General features: G+C 46.4%; 1 protein-coding gene across 1 annotated transcript in view; it reads left to right on the forward strand.

Moving 5' to 3' along the window:
- The first annotated feature begins 619 nt into the window (after positions 1-619).
- The window catches only part of pak4 (p21 protein (Cdc42/Rac)-activated kinase 4), a 47205-nt gene continuing 33294 nt past the window's right edge, over positions 620-14530 (forward strand). Inside the window, 1 exon segment of the mRNA XM_034231866.1 lies at positions 620-776. The gene's annotated coding sequence lies outside the window, so the exon portion shown is untranslated.

The raw sequence follows: 14530 nt of genomic DNA on the forward strand, positions 1-14530 counted from the left end.
TAACAAAACATAGGTTAAACAACCCAAATATATATATGTATGGTGCATTATTATAGATACAACTGGAAGAAATTCACAGGCATGAGCTCCCCCTCTTTGATCACAGCCAGCTGCAACGTTAAGTAATGTAAGCTACATGAATGCATTAATCATTATATTATAATAGTAATAATAATAAATAATCATATTATTATTCATAAGAAAATAACAATCAAATATTCAGTAAAATAAACATTTGTTTTAACAAAACATGCTATTCTTCTGCATAGGCCTAATGATTATCTACTTTAAATAAACTAAGGTGGTATTTCAGGTGTTTTGTGATGCGTATGCGTTCATAGTGTTTACTTCTAACAGAATATCATTATCATTACAGTATTGCTACTTTTACTCAAGTAAAGCATCAGATAACTTATTTTCACCACTACATACATAAGATAAGTACACAAATGTAGACTACATTCAGAGAATGTTAGCTAGCTAAGTGTGTGCCTCTCATGTATTAACCATAGACTGGTATTAACACAATATTGCTAATCCATTATGCTAATTCTACTCGTCTCCCTAGCGACCCGTTGCTGACTCGGTTGCCATGGTGCTTTGCTGCAGTTTCCCGGATGTATTTCTCACTGTTCAACATGGCGTCGGGAAAGTGAGACTTCAGCTAATGTTAGTCAGTTTGCCCAAAGTTAGCCCGCGTCTGCTCTTTTAAATAGAGGAAAGTTTATTTCCACATTGCGGTGGCAGCAGAAATAAGTTTTCCTGTGAGTTTCGGGGTGAGTAAGCACATTTGGTTCTAATACTTGTAGTTTGTTGTGCGCTAGCTTGTGGCGCGTCTCTGATCCCCGTTTAGTTGCTAACTGTGGCTAATGTTAGCTGCTTTTAAGTCTGGGTCTAGGGAGACCACAGAAACCTCATTCGGTGTGGTCTCTCTGTGTGTGTGTGCTATTTGAATATCTTACTGGGATGTAAAGCTTGGCGTTTTCTATGTGTGGCTACGGTACTAGGCAACTAGTCACTAGTTAAAGTTTGCAACAATTTAAAGCCGCAGTCGTTGTGACATAAGCAAGCTAACTTTACGTTATGGCTCTGTGTTATTTTGTGCTAAGACTCTTTAAGCTCGCAGGACGGCTTAATAGCAAATCCAGGAGAAAAGCTGGTTGTGGTAACATTGGATTTTCTTGTCTGTTTCTTATTGGCTGCACTGTTAATGATATCTGTTAATGATAGTGACGGGATGTAATTAAATACATGAACTCAAGTACTATATTCATGCTACTTCACCCTTCTAACGGTACGTTAAGTAAGGAGTATTACTCTTAAAAGTGTGTGTGTGTGTGTGTGTGTGTGTGTGTGTGTGTGTGTGTGTGTGTGTGTGTGTGTGTGTGTGTGTGTGTGTGTGTGTGTGTGTGTGTGTGTGTGTGTGTGTGTGTGTGTGTGTGTGTGTGTGTGTGTGTGTGTGTGTGTGTGTGTGTGTGTGTGTGTGTGTGTGTGTGTGTGTGTGTGTGTGTGTGTGTGTGTGTGTGTGTGTGTGTGTGTGTGTGTGTGTGTGTGTGTGTGTGTGTGTGTGTGTGTGTGTGTGTGTGTGTGTGTGTGTGTGTGTGTGTGTGTGTGTGTGTGTGTGTGTGTGTGTGTGTGTGTGTGTGTGTGTGTGTGTGTGTCTGGCAAGGCTCAAGGAGGATATTGTCTGTCTGAGGGTCTTCTTTGAGCTCCCTTTTTATTAAATACAGGACACTGTTCTTTGGTCTTTAATGTCCCTCCTCTTCCTTTTCTCCCAGCATGTGGATATGCATGTGTGCTGCTATTCATATCTAGTGTGCATGAGTGAGTGGCATGGGATTTTGTATGCTGTTGGTAAGCTAGCAAGGTTTTGTGATCAGTGTTGGGCACACCACACATTCCTGGGATACCAGAGCTGTATGGAGGGGTCATTCTTCCCTCTCATATACACCCAGCAGTGAGCGCTGACTCTTATCAAAATCAACCCCTTCTCTACATCATGCTCTGCAAGTTATTCAACCAGGACAACTGTGTCTGGAAGGAACTGGGTGTCAGGTTTAAAAATCACAGGGAACTACAGGTCTAATGACCAAATGTGCACTGGTAGCTCAGCATCTGTATGATTACAGCTTTAAAAAGTTATGTATTGCTAAGGTAACTTAACATTACAACTCATTACGTAAAGACCTTAATATCAGAAATGTTTTTGTGGTCCCTTTGGTCTAGAAGTATGGTACAACCAAAGTGATGGCTGGACATTTGGGCAACAAGGCTATGCAGGGATGGAATTGGTTGTCTTGTTGTAGTTCATGTTGTTAAATCTTTGAATCCAGTCCAGTGAAATTAGCTGAAAGTGTTCACAAAGCTAAAACAATATTCTCCCTTATATCCTTTATGACAGGAGGCTTTACTTTCTGAACCCCCTAGCTGCTGTTTACAGTAGTAACAGTAAGTGTGTCTGTTGTACCCTTGTGGCTTCAGAACAGACAAGAATGAAGTCTTTCTTTCTCATAACACTTCAGCGTGTCATCAAAATAAAGAAATTAGGGACAAAAAAGAATGGCGTAAAATTCGCCCAGCCAATAGAAATTGGTTATTTTTTGGTACTTTTTTGGTACCACCTCTCTAGCAGGCACTAAAAATGGCGGTAAAAGTTCCCGGGACTAAGTACTCTTTTTGGTGTGAATGCAACATAAGAGGTACTAACGGAACTAAACGGGAAAAGTACTCCGGTGTGAACGCGCCACATATTTGATGATGAAATGGTGCGTTGTAAGGGAACACAACTGTAAGGCAACACCTGGAATCTGTTTCAAGGTTCTTACTGTTGCACATTTTGAGGGTTACATACTTGGTATTCAGATTGGAAGGAGTGGTGTTTATGGTGGATCACAGTATAGAGTTGAGTCATGAAGACAGAGACTAGCAGGAGCTACTGACACCTGTTGAAAGACGTGTCCTGCAGGGGGACTGATGGCAGGACAGATGTTGTCATAAGGTGACCTGAAGGTCTCTCAGGGAGAGAGAGACAAACACAGCTGCTGTTTAGGTGTCTTCAATGAACTCCAAACAACTTTCACATCGACATAGAAAGTTCTGCCATTCATTGTCTATGGAAAGCTGTGACATTTGGATTTTTGTTGGAAATAATGTATTTAGCCTGAAACACAGAAAAATGACATTACTGCAGCACTATTGCTGCTGCTTGATGTTTCTTTGGCATTAGGCTGTGAATGATCATCATAGTATTGATCATTAAAGAGCCAGGGTCTTCACCCTGCACATTTGAGGAATTGTTCTCTCCTCCATGTGTCCTTGCTGGTTGATTTTATGGTGTAGCACAGCGAATTTCAAAGTGTGAGGCGCACCTCCCCTGGGGGGCACCAGAGAGCTTCAGGGGAAGCGCAGCGGGGACAAAAATAAAAACGAGAAACAGTTAAATCTAGCTAGTTAACTTCAGCTAACTTTATGCCGAAAACGTCACTTGCACACTTTTGGCTGTCTGTGGAGACCGAGTTCCCCCACCTCGCCAAAAAGGCTGTAAAAGTGTTCATTCCCTTCACCTCCACCTACCTGTGTGAGTGCGGGTTTTCCGCAATGACTTTGATCAAAAGCAAGTACCGGTCAAGCAGGGGCGGATCTACCGGGGTGGCATGGGTGGCAGCTACCACCCTAAAAATAGCCTTGCCACCCCAGCTGCCACCCCAGTTGGCATCTTTGTTTTGAAATAAAAGTTGTGGCTCATCGGACATTTATGAGAGAAAATCCCTAATGTCCGAGTGCAAGTGAATGCAGCACAAGACGCAAGTCTTGTAACCCCGGCCCTGGCGTGAGCGAGGAAATGGGATTGGCGGCGATTTCATTTGAACGGGACGGCGCATTCGGACCCCCCAAGTAGACGGAAGGAATGAGGTATTTGCGGTCTACAATGACAGAGAAGCCTGTCAAGTTTGACTGTACTCAGCATTGAATCAAAACGCACTACAGCTGTTGATCTTAATAAGTTTGTGAGGCGTTTTGCTGAACAAGATAGTAATCGCCACATTCAGCTGTTATAGGCATGCCAACTTGATGCTCTGCTCACGGATGACTCGATGAGAATAACAAACTGTTAAAATGATGACCTTACGTGTGTAAAACATTTATTTTTTCTTTGAGGGGGTCTGCCCCCAAAAAACAGTCCTGAGAAAGTCAAATAAGACGGTGTATAAAACTACACTGCCCAGCCAAAAAAAAGTAACCACTTTGATTGAACTAGGCCAGTAGGTAAGGACTTTCCACTGGATAATAATACCCCTGCATTATAGCAACAACAATAATAATAATAATAGCAATAATAATTGGGAGGGGGGGGCGCGGCTGTTCTTATGTTCTCTGAGGGGAGGCTCACCTTCCCACACTTTGAAAACCCCTGGTGTAGTAGATAAGTAAACATCAAAACATTCAAATCCCCGTCTTTCTCCTGGCATCAGGGTTCACAGAAAAAACGATTGCTTGATAAAGAAGGTGGGAAGAAAAAAGGAACAGAGAGCAGTGGATATTTTTCTTTCTATGTGTAAGTAGGTGTGGGTGTTTGTGAAAGGGGGAGTCGAGGTTCAGAGCCAACATTGGGCCAGATTCATCAAATGGCCATCAGCCGAACAACAAGATCTCCAGAGAAAAGCCAGCAAACAAACCCAACTCCACCTAATATCAGAAACAGAGTTTGTATGTGGTTGAGAACATCCATTCTCTGTTTTCTTTCGGTTCTTCTGTGCACGTTCTGTGTACTTTTTTTAATCTTTGTTTATGACACAAACGTTTTTCAAACCATGCACATTAAGGTATCCTGTTTAAAGAAACAACAGTTGCTTGTTGACTTACTAATGTCTGGAGACAGAGAATCAAGCTAAGCTGAGTGGTAACGGATTAAATAAACTCTGGGTGGGTCATATCGGAGCCCACATTATGATTCCTCCCTGTAACAGGGAGAATGGGCCAGGCTTATTGCCTTACAAAAGTCTCCTATGAGGAATGAATGCAGCAGCCAACATCAACAAACCCCTCGAGGTGCTCCGAACAGAGGCATAAACACTGTTATAAAATATATGCTTATCATCACAACTATAACAGACAGAGTTGATACATAGGCTAGTTTGTAACACCTGTACTACGAAGCCGGATTTTCGCTTAAAAGGACTGTTTGCTGAATATTTTTCAGTTATGGAATGTTGGTCGGAGATAAGACGCACTATAGAATTGTGACGGCATCTGGCACAATTTTCTGATATTTTAACGACCAAATAATAATAATTGTGAGATTAATGAATAGCCCTAACTTGCTTCCATTATTATTTGTTTTTAATATCTAATAGTTTTCTGTCTAGGTTCAACTCTGTTCTGTTCCTGTCTGTGTGTCTTTTGCTTTGTACACCGCAACCCAGCGAGGAGTTTTGTTCTTGTGTTTGCAAGTACAGTTGTTTTAATCTTGCCTGAAAAATCAAGCTTGGGCCTGCATGATCCCAATGATGTAGACGTTTAACACGCACACGCACACGCACACGCACACGCACACGCACACACCTTTGTTGCAGTGCTCTGTCTGTTAATAAGTGCGTTCTTTCTCAGGGTCCTGCTATCCAGTGCATTTAACCAATCTTTAAGATTAGTAACACTTTATTAAGACATGTTATTACAAGCCAGACAGCACACTGGTTTTGTTTCAGCTTGTGAATCTGTGTGTGTGTGTGTCATCACCCCAGAATGTGCTCAGGAGACACCTACTGCAGCTGAAACTACCACATTTGTGTTCAGATTGTGTCACGAAAAATAATGTTTCAACAGTGAAAGATACAGTACTTACATTTGACAGATGTGTTGTTGAGATTATAATGAAGGCTGAGTTTAAAGAAGGGTGTGGTCCTGGACATTCTCCCCCCTTCACTTTACAAACTGACCCATTTTGCATTTTTGTTATTTTTTTGAAAAGTTATTGCAGAAAGGACCAATACCAAAGAGGAGTTTTTTTTTTGCATGTAAATCTCCAAACTGAGGTTACCTACTGTAACCCCAGCTTCTATGAGTAAATGGCTTCGCCCTCTAAGGCTATCGCTATTGGGTTATCCCCCTGCGCCTCCGCACAGCACTGAAACACTTGTAGTCTACGCCCACCCGCTAGGTGGGCCCCACCCTCGGGCTTCCTTCCGGTATAAATAGGAAGGAGGCCCATCTCATACAAAATAACTTTTCTTCAGCTATTCGTAGAGCCAGTGGGGCCCCGCACTTAGAGGTCTGCGCCATTTACTCATAGAAGCTGGATTGCAGTAGGTAACCTCAGTTCTATTTCGTATATGGCTTCGCCCTCTAAGGCTATCGCTATTGGGTTAAGGGCGAAGCATGATGTAGTCTGCGCCCCACTGGGTCCGCCCGGCACTAGAAGCACAGACACACCCGCTCAATAACACCCCCTGCCTGTTGTGCCATGCGTAATGGCGCATCACCGTCCCTGGAACATAGCAAAACATGCCTATCTTCCCGACGGGGTGAAGGCTGGGAACAATACATACCGGCCGCTGTGAGAGAGTAGAGACGAAGGTCCCACCTTGCCCAGCGATCATAGAGGGGGAACAGCAGCTCTCTGCATGTCAGACAGGTAGGAGAGCGCACAGCTGGATCCCTGACGTCACTCACTCTGACCAGGCACTCCGTACAAAGTGTGTCAGAGGAAAAAGGAACGTCCCTCTCATACGAGGGGAAAAAGGGCAGCTCTCCGCGTGCCGAGAGGCAGGAGAGAGGCGCACCGCTGGATCCCTGACGTCACTCACTCCGACAGGACACCCAGTACAGGGTGCGTCAGAGAGGAATGGGAGACCTCCCTCAAATAAAATTGAATAAATGAACAGGGGGAAGACCAAGATGCAGCAGTGCAAATATCTTCCACTGACATTCCTCCGTGCAACGCTGTGGAGGAGGAAATTCCTCTGGTGGAGTGCGCATTGATGTTCTCCGGGGGCTCCACCCCAGAGGAGACATATGCCTGTGACACAGCCTCACACAGCCAGTGTGACAGCCGTTGTGCAGACAGAGGTTGCCCGATCGAGCGCTCTCTATAGTGCACAAACAGGCGCTGAGAACGGCGCCAGGCCGCCGTGCGCGCCACATAGCAGGACAGCGCGCGCACAGGACAGAGGAGATGAGACGTGGCTTCTTCCTCCGACCTGTGAGGAGGGGGGAATAAGCCAGCCAGGGTGATCACTCTTGACCTAAAAGAGTTGTGATGACCTTAGGCAAGAAGACGGTGTTTCTTGTATCCCATGGAACTGCTGGGGTGAGAGGCTTCTCTGTGATGTGCCGTAATGGTCGTCATGGTGACGTGCCACGCCATCGCCGCCGCTGCGAGGGAGTTTCCACACGCTGCATTTCACTCCGTCTCTCATCATGAGGCGCGTACACGCCCAGAGGATGAGAGGTGTGTGCATGCTGTCCACACGAGGCGTTATAACGGTGCTCGTGGATTTATTATGACCGTGTGTAGGAGGCATATCTGGGACAGAGGAATGCCGCGAGCTTTGCAGTTTATAAACCAATAGGTTAAAAACAGCAGGCTTCTGCAGCGAATGAACCACCTCTGGAGTGTCCCCCTTTTGGAAGAGACCCAGGGGGATCACCACGTGACCAGCTGACGCCAACGCTGAGCAGCTGCGTCACGGAGAGGGCTGTGTGGGTTGTGACATGCCGGAGGAGAGCTGTCAGTTTCTCCACTCGCTGCCGCGAGAGCCGCGCTCTGCTGGCTGAGTTTAATTCCACTCCAGATAACCGTTTGTCTGAGAGGGAAGAGGACAGCTCTTCTTCCAATTTATTCTGAAACCCAGGCTTTGACAGATGCGATACAAGATGTACCGTCTGTAAAGCGACTTCCTCCCTGGAGCGAGCCAGCAAATAGCAGGTCGTCCAGAGGAAACCACCCTCTCATCCCTCCTCTTGTGTAGCGGCTCCAGCCTTCTCTACACAAAAATGGGAGGAGCCAGGAAATATCCGAACGGCAGACGATTGTCTGGTCTGATATTCCCTGAAATGAGAAACCGCAGGAATTTTCTGTGTTTCGGGATGATGGGTACGTGGAAGTAGCCCTCGCCGCCGCTGCCCGTGAGGCAAGCCAAGGTGGGCCTAGAGCGAAAGGGCTGTGAGGAGGCCTCCACACGCTGCATTTCACTCTGACTCTCATCATGAGACGCGTACACGCTCAGAGGATGAGTGGAGGTGTGTGCAGTGACATCCACATGAGGCGTTACCACGGCGCTCATGGGCTTATTGTGACCGTGTGTGGCGTATCTCGGACAGAGGAATGCCGCGAGGTCTGTGGTTTAATAACCAAAAAGTCATAACCACCAGGCCTCTGCAGCGAACCCTGCTGCCTATAATCAACAGATTAGTGGCAGCCGGCTTAATTAGCGAGCTCTGCAGTTTATTAACCGATAGGTTAAAACCAGCAGAATTCTGCAGCGAGCCCTGACGGCGTGGCGCTGCGGGCGCTGCCGCTGGGGGCACTCAGCCTGGAATACTGCTCTTTCCCCCGTTCTGGCTTCTCTGTGATGTGCCGTAATGGTCGTCCTGGTGACGAGCCACGCCATTGCCCTCGCCGCCACTGCCCGTGCAACACATCCTCACTCCCAGGTCGGCCTATATTGACGTTATGTCAAGTCCCCTGTCGGCTTTTTCCAACGCAAGGGGGGGGGGGCCTTAGCGTCCATTTTCAACGCAAGGGGGGGGGCCCTTAGCGTCCATTTTCAGCTTTCCGGGATGTCCATATGCTTCTATGGACGCTCATGGAAGCACGGCATTCGTTTGTGTCGGCTGCCCTTAAAGGCAATGTGAGCGTCCATTCTCATTGGATAACGGAGAATTGTACACCCGGAAGTAAGTATTCCCCTTACTGTCGATTGATTTTACAGTGATATCTGCACTACTCATCGACTAAAAAAACACCAGATTATCCTTGTTAATTACACAACATTGATTGGTTTAAATTGTGTGCAATGCTTTTGTATTTTTCCCCTTCGATTCGGAGAAACGAATGTTTTTTCGGAGTAAAGGATGGCAGAAGACACTACACTACCCAGAATCCCCAGCTATCGTTTGGACTACACCATGTGCTCTGTTTGACGTCACGTGATCTTCAAATTTCTCCCTGCAGAAAAAAAAAACATGGCCGAACTTCGTTTTATTCTCGATGGAAAATGCCTACTTTAAAGTTAGTTTGGCCATTAAAATGCGTTTCGATGTCATTTGATGCGAGAAATATGAGTTGTTATTTCAGATTATGTGTGCAGTGGATGTACATGATCTTTAGTTTGCTAGTTATTACGAAGATTACTTCAGGAAATTGCGTCCATAACGTTTTCATTGTTACCAAGGTGGTTGCTAGGGACGCTGCTATCGATATTATTTCTGTTGTGTAACTGTTTAATGGTGTTATCTTTATTGCTACCCCCTTCCCCGTCAATGTATAGTGTTGGTCCACAGCGCAAACATATTAGTTTAACAAAATCCGCATCTAAAGATAGCCTACGTTATTTTCCCCTGTGCAATTCCAGTCTCACATCTCACAGCACATCGTCATTAACAAATACCGGAAACAGACCGAAAACATTGATAAAAAATACAATAATACTTTATTCCGAGTGTGCTTGCTTTTCTCTTTGGAAGTCATCACATAACGGCATTGTAATACACGGTTCGGCTGCATTAAATATTACATATCTGCCGTAGTTCTGTATTTATAGAGCCCTGATGAGAAGACTTCTAGACAAACATGAGGAACTGAAAACGTGACGTGGATCATAAATATATCAGCCATTAAACAACATCTTACATTTCTTTTCACACAATACGTCTCCTTGCAGTAACAACACTAATTCGGCTGACTTTTATATTTGATCCAATTGGTAGATAGGCTGTATTTACACCATAAAGGTGCACAGCTGATATAAAGGGACACCTAGTGGTTAAAGCATGTTATTGAATTTCATTATTTGTATTATTAGATATTAATAGGATCCCTATCAAGTATATTAATTACTCGTTATTCTCTACTAATAGTTCATTAAAGACTGTATATAATGACTATTTTGCACATCGATTTCAAGATGTTCTAAGGTTTATTGACATATATAGGCCTACACAACTATGGTGTAGTTATGCAATGAATGAAAAACTTGGGTCGCAGGTTCCTCAATAGTGCATTACAAGACATCTATCAATATTTGTGCATACCTCCAGCAATGTTAACTATGTTGAAGTACTTATTTTAACTGATATTATACATAATGTATTATACTCTTATAAGATGTATGTAGATATTTCATCTCCGACCTTGTCAGGTATTGAACAATCAATAAATAAAGAACACAGAATTGTTAAATATAAAACACATAATTTGTGTGATTATACTAAATGATTTACAAATAAACACCACTGCATATTTAACTGTTACACATGCTGATGTAACGCAAATGTTCCAACTTGAGATCAATAAAGTATATCTTATCTTAAGCTGATCGATGGCTACTGCCATATTTGCAAAATGTGCCTCTGAACCTTAACAAGTGCATGTTTCAGGCTTATCAATTAATGTAATGTTATCAATTAACAACAGGGGTCACAAACATAAGACCAGCTGTTAAATAAAGCTCTTCTGACCTTAGCTGGCATGTGTGTATATATATATTAATGCTGCCCATTATGGGCACAAGCAATTTTCACCCATTTATTAATTATATGTTTTACATTTGAGTGTTTCCTATCCCCTAAACCTCCAGGGATGTACACAGTTTAATACTGGCAACTTCTTATGGGAAATACGAAAACGTCTTTTAAAACTACAACTCCCAGTAGAGACGTGCCATAGATAGAGAACATGTTGCGAAACAGAATAGCCAGCATGTGTAGTTCTAGGGACGGGGTGGGGGAGGGGGGACGCGGTGGACCCGTTCAAATCCAGTTTTGGACAGTCTGCGTGGTTCCATCCCATTTCAAGTGCTGTTCGAGGCTCGGCGTAACCCTCGGAGCACACTCTCCAATCACAGAGCTTGAGGACTATCACGGGGTTTGTCAAACAGAGCACATGGTGTAGTCCAAACGATAGCTGGGGATTCTGGGTAGTGTAGTGTCTTCTGCCATCCTTTACTCCGAAAAAACATTTGTTTCTCCGAATCGAAGGGGAAAAATACAAAAGCATTGCACACAATTTAAACCAATCAATGTTGTGTAATTAACAAGGATACTCTGGTGTTTTTTAGTCGATGAGTAGTGCAGATATCACTGTAAAATCAATCGACAGTAAGGGGAATACTTACTTCCGGGTGTACAATTCTCCGTTATCCAATGAGAATGGACGCTCACATTGCCTTTAAGGGCAGTCGACACAAACGAACGCCGTGCTTCCATGAGCGTCCATAGAAGCATATGGACATCCCGGAAAGCTGAAAATGGACGCTAAGGGCCCCCCCCCTTGCGTTGAAAATGGACGCTAAGGCCCCCCCCCCTTGCGTTGGAAAAAGCCGACAGGGGACTTGACATAACGTCAACATAGGCCGATCTGGGAGTGAGGATGTGTTGGCCCGTGAGGCGAAAGGGCAGCGAGGAAGCCTACACACGCTGCGTTTCACTCCGGCTGTCATCATGAGGCGTGTACACGCTCAGGGGAGGTGTGTGCAGTGCTGTCCACATGAGGCGTTAAAACTGCGCTCATGGGTTATGCCCGTGTGTAGGAGGTGTATCTCGGACAGAGGAATGCCGCGAGCTCTGCAGGTTATTAACCGATAGGTTAAAACCGGCAGGCTTCTGCAGCGAGCCCTGCTGTCTATTAATCAACAGATTAGTGGCAGCCGGCTTAATTAGCGCGCTCTGAAATGTATTAACCGACAGGTTAAAACCAGGCTTTAGCAACGGGCCCTGCTGGCTATTAACCGAAAGGTTATAGGCAGCTGGTTTACACAGGGCGTGAGGCAACCCCAGGTGGGCTGGGACCGAACGGGCTGCGCGGGGCCTCCACACGCTGCGTCTCACTCCGACTCTCATCATGAGGCGCGTACACGCTCGGGGGATGAATGGAGGTGTGTGCAGTGCTGCCCACATGAGGCGTCCGTGTGTAGGAGGCGTACCTCGGACAGAGGAATGCCGCGAGCTCTGCAGGTTATTAACCGAGGTTAAAACCGGCAGGCTTCTGCAGCGATCCCTGCTGTCTACTTAATCAACAGATTAGTGGCAGCCGCGAAAGGGCTGCGAGGAAGCCTCCACACGCTGCGTTTCACTCCGGCTGTCATCCTGAGGCGTATACACGCTCAGGGGATGAGTGGAGGTGTGTGCAGTGCTGTCCACATGAGGCGTTAAAACGGCGCTCATGGGTTATTATGACCGTGTGTAGGAGGCGTATCTCGGACAGAGGAATGCCGCGAGCTCTGCAGGTTATTAACCGATAGGTTAAAACCAGCATGCTTCTGCAGGGAGCCCTGCTGTCTACTTAATCAACAGATTAGTGGCAGCCGGCTTAATTACCGGCTCTGCTTCCTCGGAGGCTCTCGCGGAGCAGACCAGGAGCGGGGGAGCCTCACTCCCCTTTGACTCGCCGCCGGGAGACCCTGTCTCTGGGGTGGCGGGGGAGTGGAGACGTGGGACGGAGCCCCTGCAGCCGCAGAAGGGCGAGTCTGACGCCGAGGCGGTTTCTGTGGGCGTCTCTCCGCTTGCGGCCTCCTGTGGCCGGTGTAGACGCCGCAGCTGCTGCGGGCGTTGATGCCGCTGTGGCAGCTCAGCCGGCTGGAGCCAGCTGTACATGCTGGCGAATGCCGTCCGCCTGTTCCGCAGCCGTCTTCATGGACTCCACCATGGCGTGGAACTGGGGTCCGAGCAGCCCGTCCGGGCTGATTGGAGCGTCCAGTAGCACTTTTCTGGCCGTCTCCGTAACAGACGCCTATACTTCAGCCCAAGGTGGCGCTGGATCTGTGTCACCCACGCGGAAATCCTCACCTGGGAGACAGCGACGGACGCGCACAGAATGAGCGACGTGCTGGCCGCCTTGCTGATTTCCTCTGCCTCGGTGGTGGACCGCTCTACCAGTGTCCCCACCGAGTTGGAGAGCCGCGCGATGTTATTCGCCGCCACGCTGTGGTGACGGAGAGGGGGAAAGCATGTTCGGCCACCAAGCTGGCACCCTGCTCCGACTCTGTCTCCCCCGTCCGGGGGAGAGGAGGGAGGGGAGAACCGAACCGTGGAGGGAGACGGGGCAGGAGTTGCCTTTTTCCTCGGACTCCTGCCCGGCACTCAGCCCCAGGAACACGAGGCTCCGTCCGCGGGCTCGTAAGCCTGGACGGGCCAATCGTCCTCCTCGGCCACAGCAGCAAGAGCGTCCGCTCTCCGCTTCCTGTCGCCCGAGGGGAGACGAGCGCAGTGTGTGCATGCTACCTGCTGGTTTAGAGCCGCGTATGCGTGCTCTGACCCCAGGCAGGCTGTGCTTCAGTAACTGTGCTGGTTTGCTGAAGAAAAGAGGGAGCAGATTGCCGGGCCTCCTTCCTATTTATACCGGAAGGAAGCCCGATGGTGGGGCCCACCTAGCGGGTGGGCGTGGACTACAAGTGTTTCAGTGCTGCGCGGGGGCGCAGAGGGATAACCCAATAGCGATAGCCTTAGAGGGCGAAGCCATATACGAAATAGAACTTGGTATTCTTGTTGTCACCTCACCAGCCCTACACTGTGTTGCTCATGAACAACACAGTGGAAGCTGTGGAAGAAGTTTGTTTACGAGCGCTTTGCCTGCACATATTTTCAGAGTTACTGTTATTTACGAGCATCTGATGGTTCCGATCACAATTTCTCCTCTGTGATTTTAGTCTGAAAGACATTCACTAATGTGCTGTTTGCCAGCACTGCCTTGCAGACATTTCAGAGCAGCTGATGGAGGGATGACTGGCCTCACTAATGACTGGGGAGATTGATGTGATGTTTGACCTCTTCACAACAACATCACCTCATTGTCAACATGCCATAAACATGTAATGATGGTGCTACACTGAGTCATGTATTTGACACTTTGTCTGATGTTGGACATGACACTAACATTGTCTAAAAGAGCCTTGTCTTTATAGGGCAACACGTTATATTCAGAGTAGTTGGATACAATTAAGTGGAGGAATCTACATTTATATATCAAGTATTGTATTTCATTCAGAGTAATTGTAGTTTACCCTTAGATAAAGAAATGGTCAAACTGTTTGATATTGCGATGTTTTGTCTTGGGGGTAAATGAGATGTAGTCTGGCTTTCTTTTCAGCTTGCTGTGCTAAAACTCTTTTTCTTTATAAACATAAATTGTGTTTTTTAATTCATAAGCCAAGAATCCTTGAACTTGCATGTTGTTCACAAACTCCCAGCAGTAAACTTTTCTCTTCAAAACTTGATATTTTGGTAAAATACACGATAAGTTTGTTGCAGGCAAAGGTCTGTCTGAGTGTGCTGAAATGTGTGTACGCTAGCCTGTGTGATCTTCATAGCACTCTTT

Source organism: Gymnodraco acuticeps, unplaced genomic scaffold (genome assembly GCF_902827175.1).
Source record: "Gymnodraco acuticeps unplaced genomic scaffold, fGymAcu1.1, whole genome shotgun sequence".
Classification (NCBI taxonomy): domain Eukaryota; kingdom Metazoa; phylum Chordata; class Actinopteri; order Perciformes; family Bathydraconidae; genus Gymnodraco; species Gymnodraco acuticeps.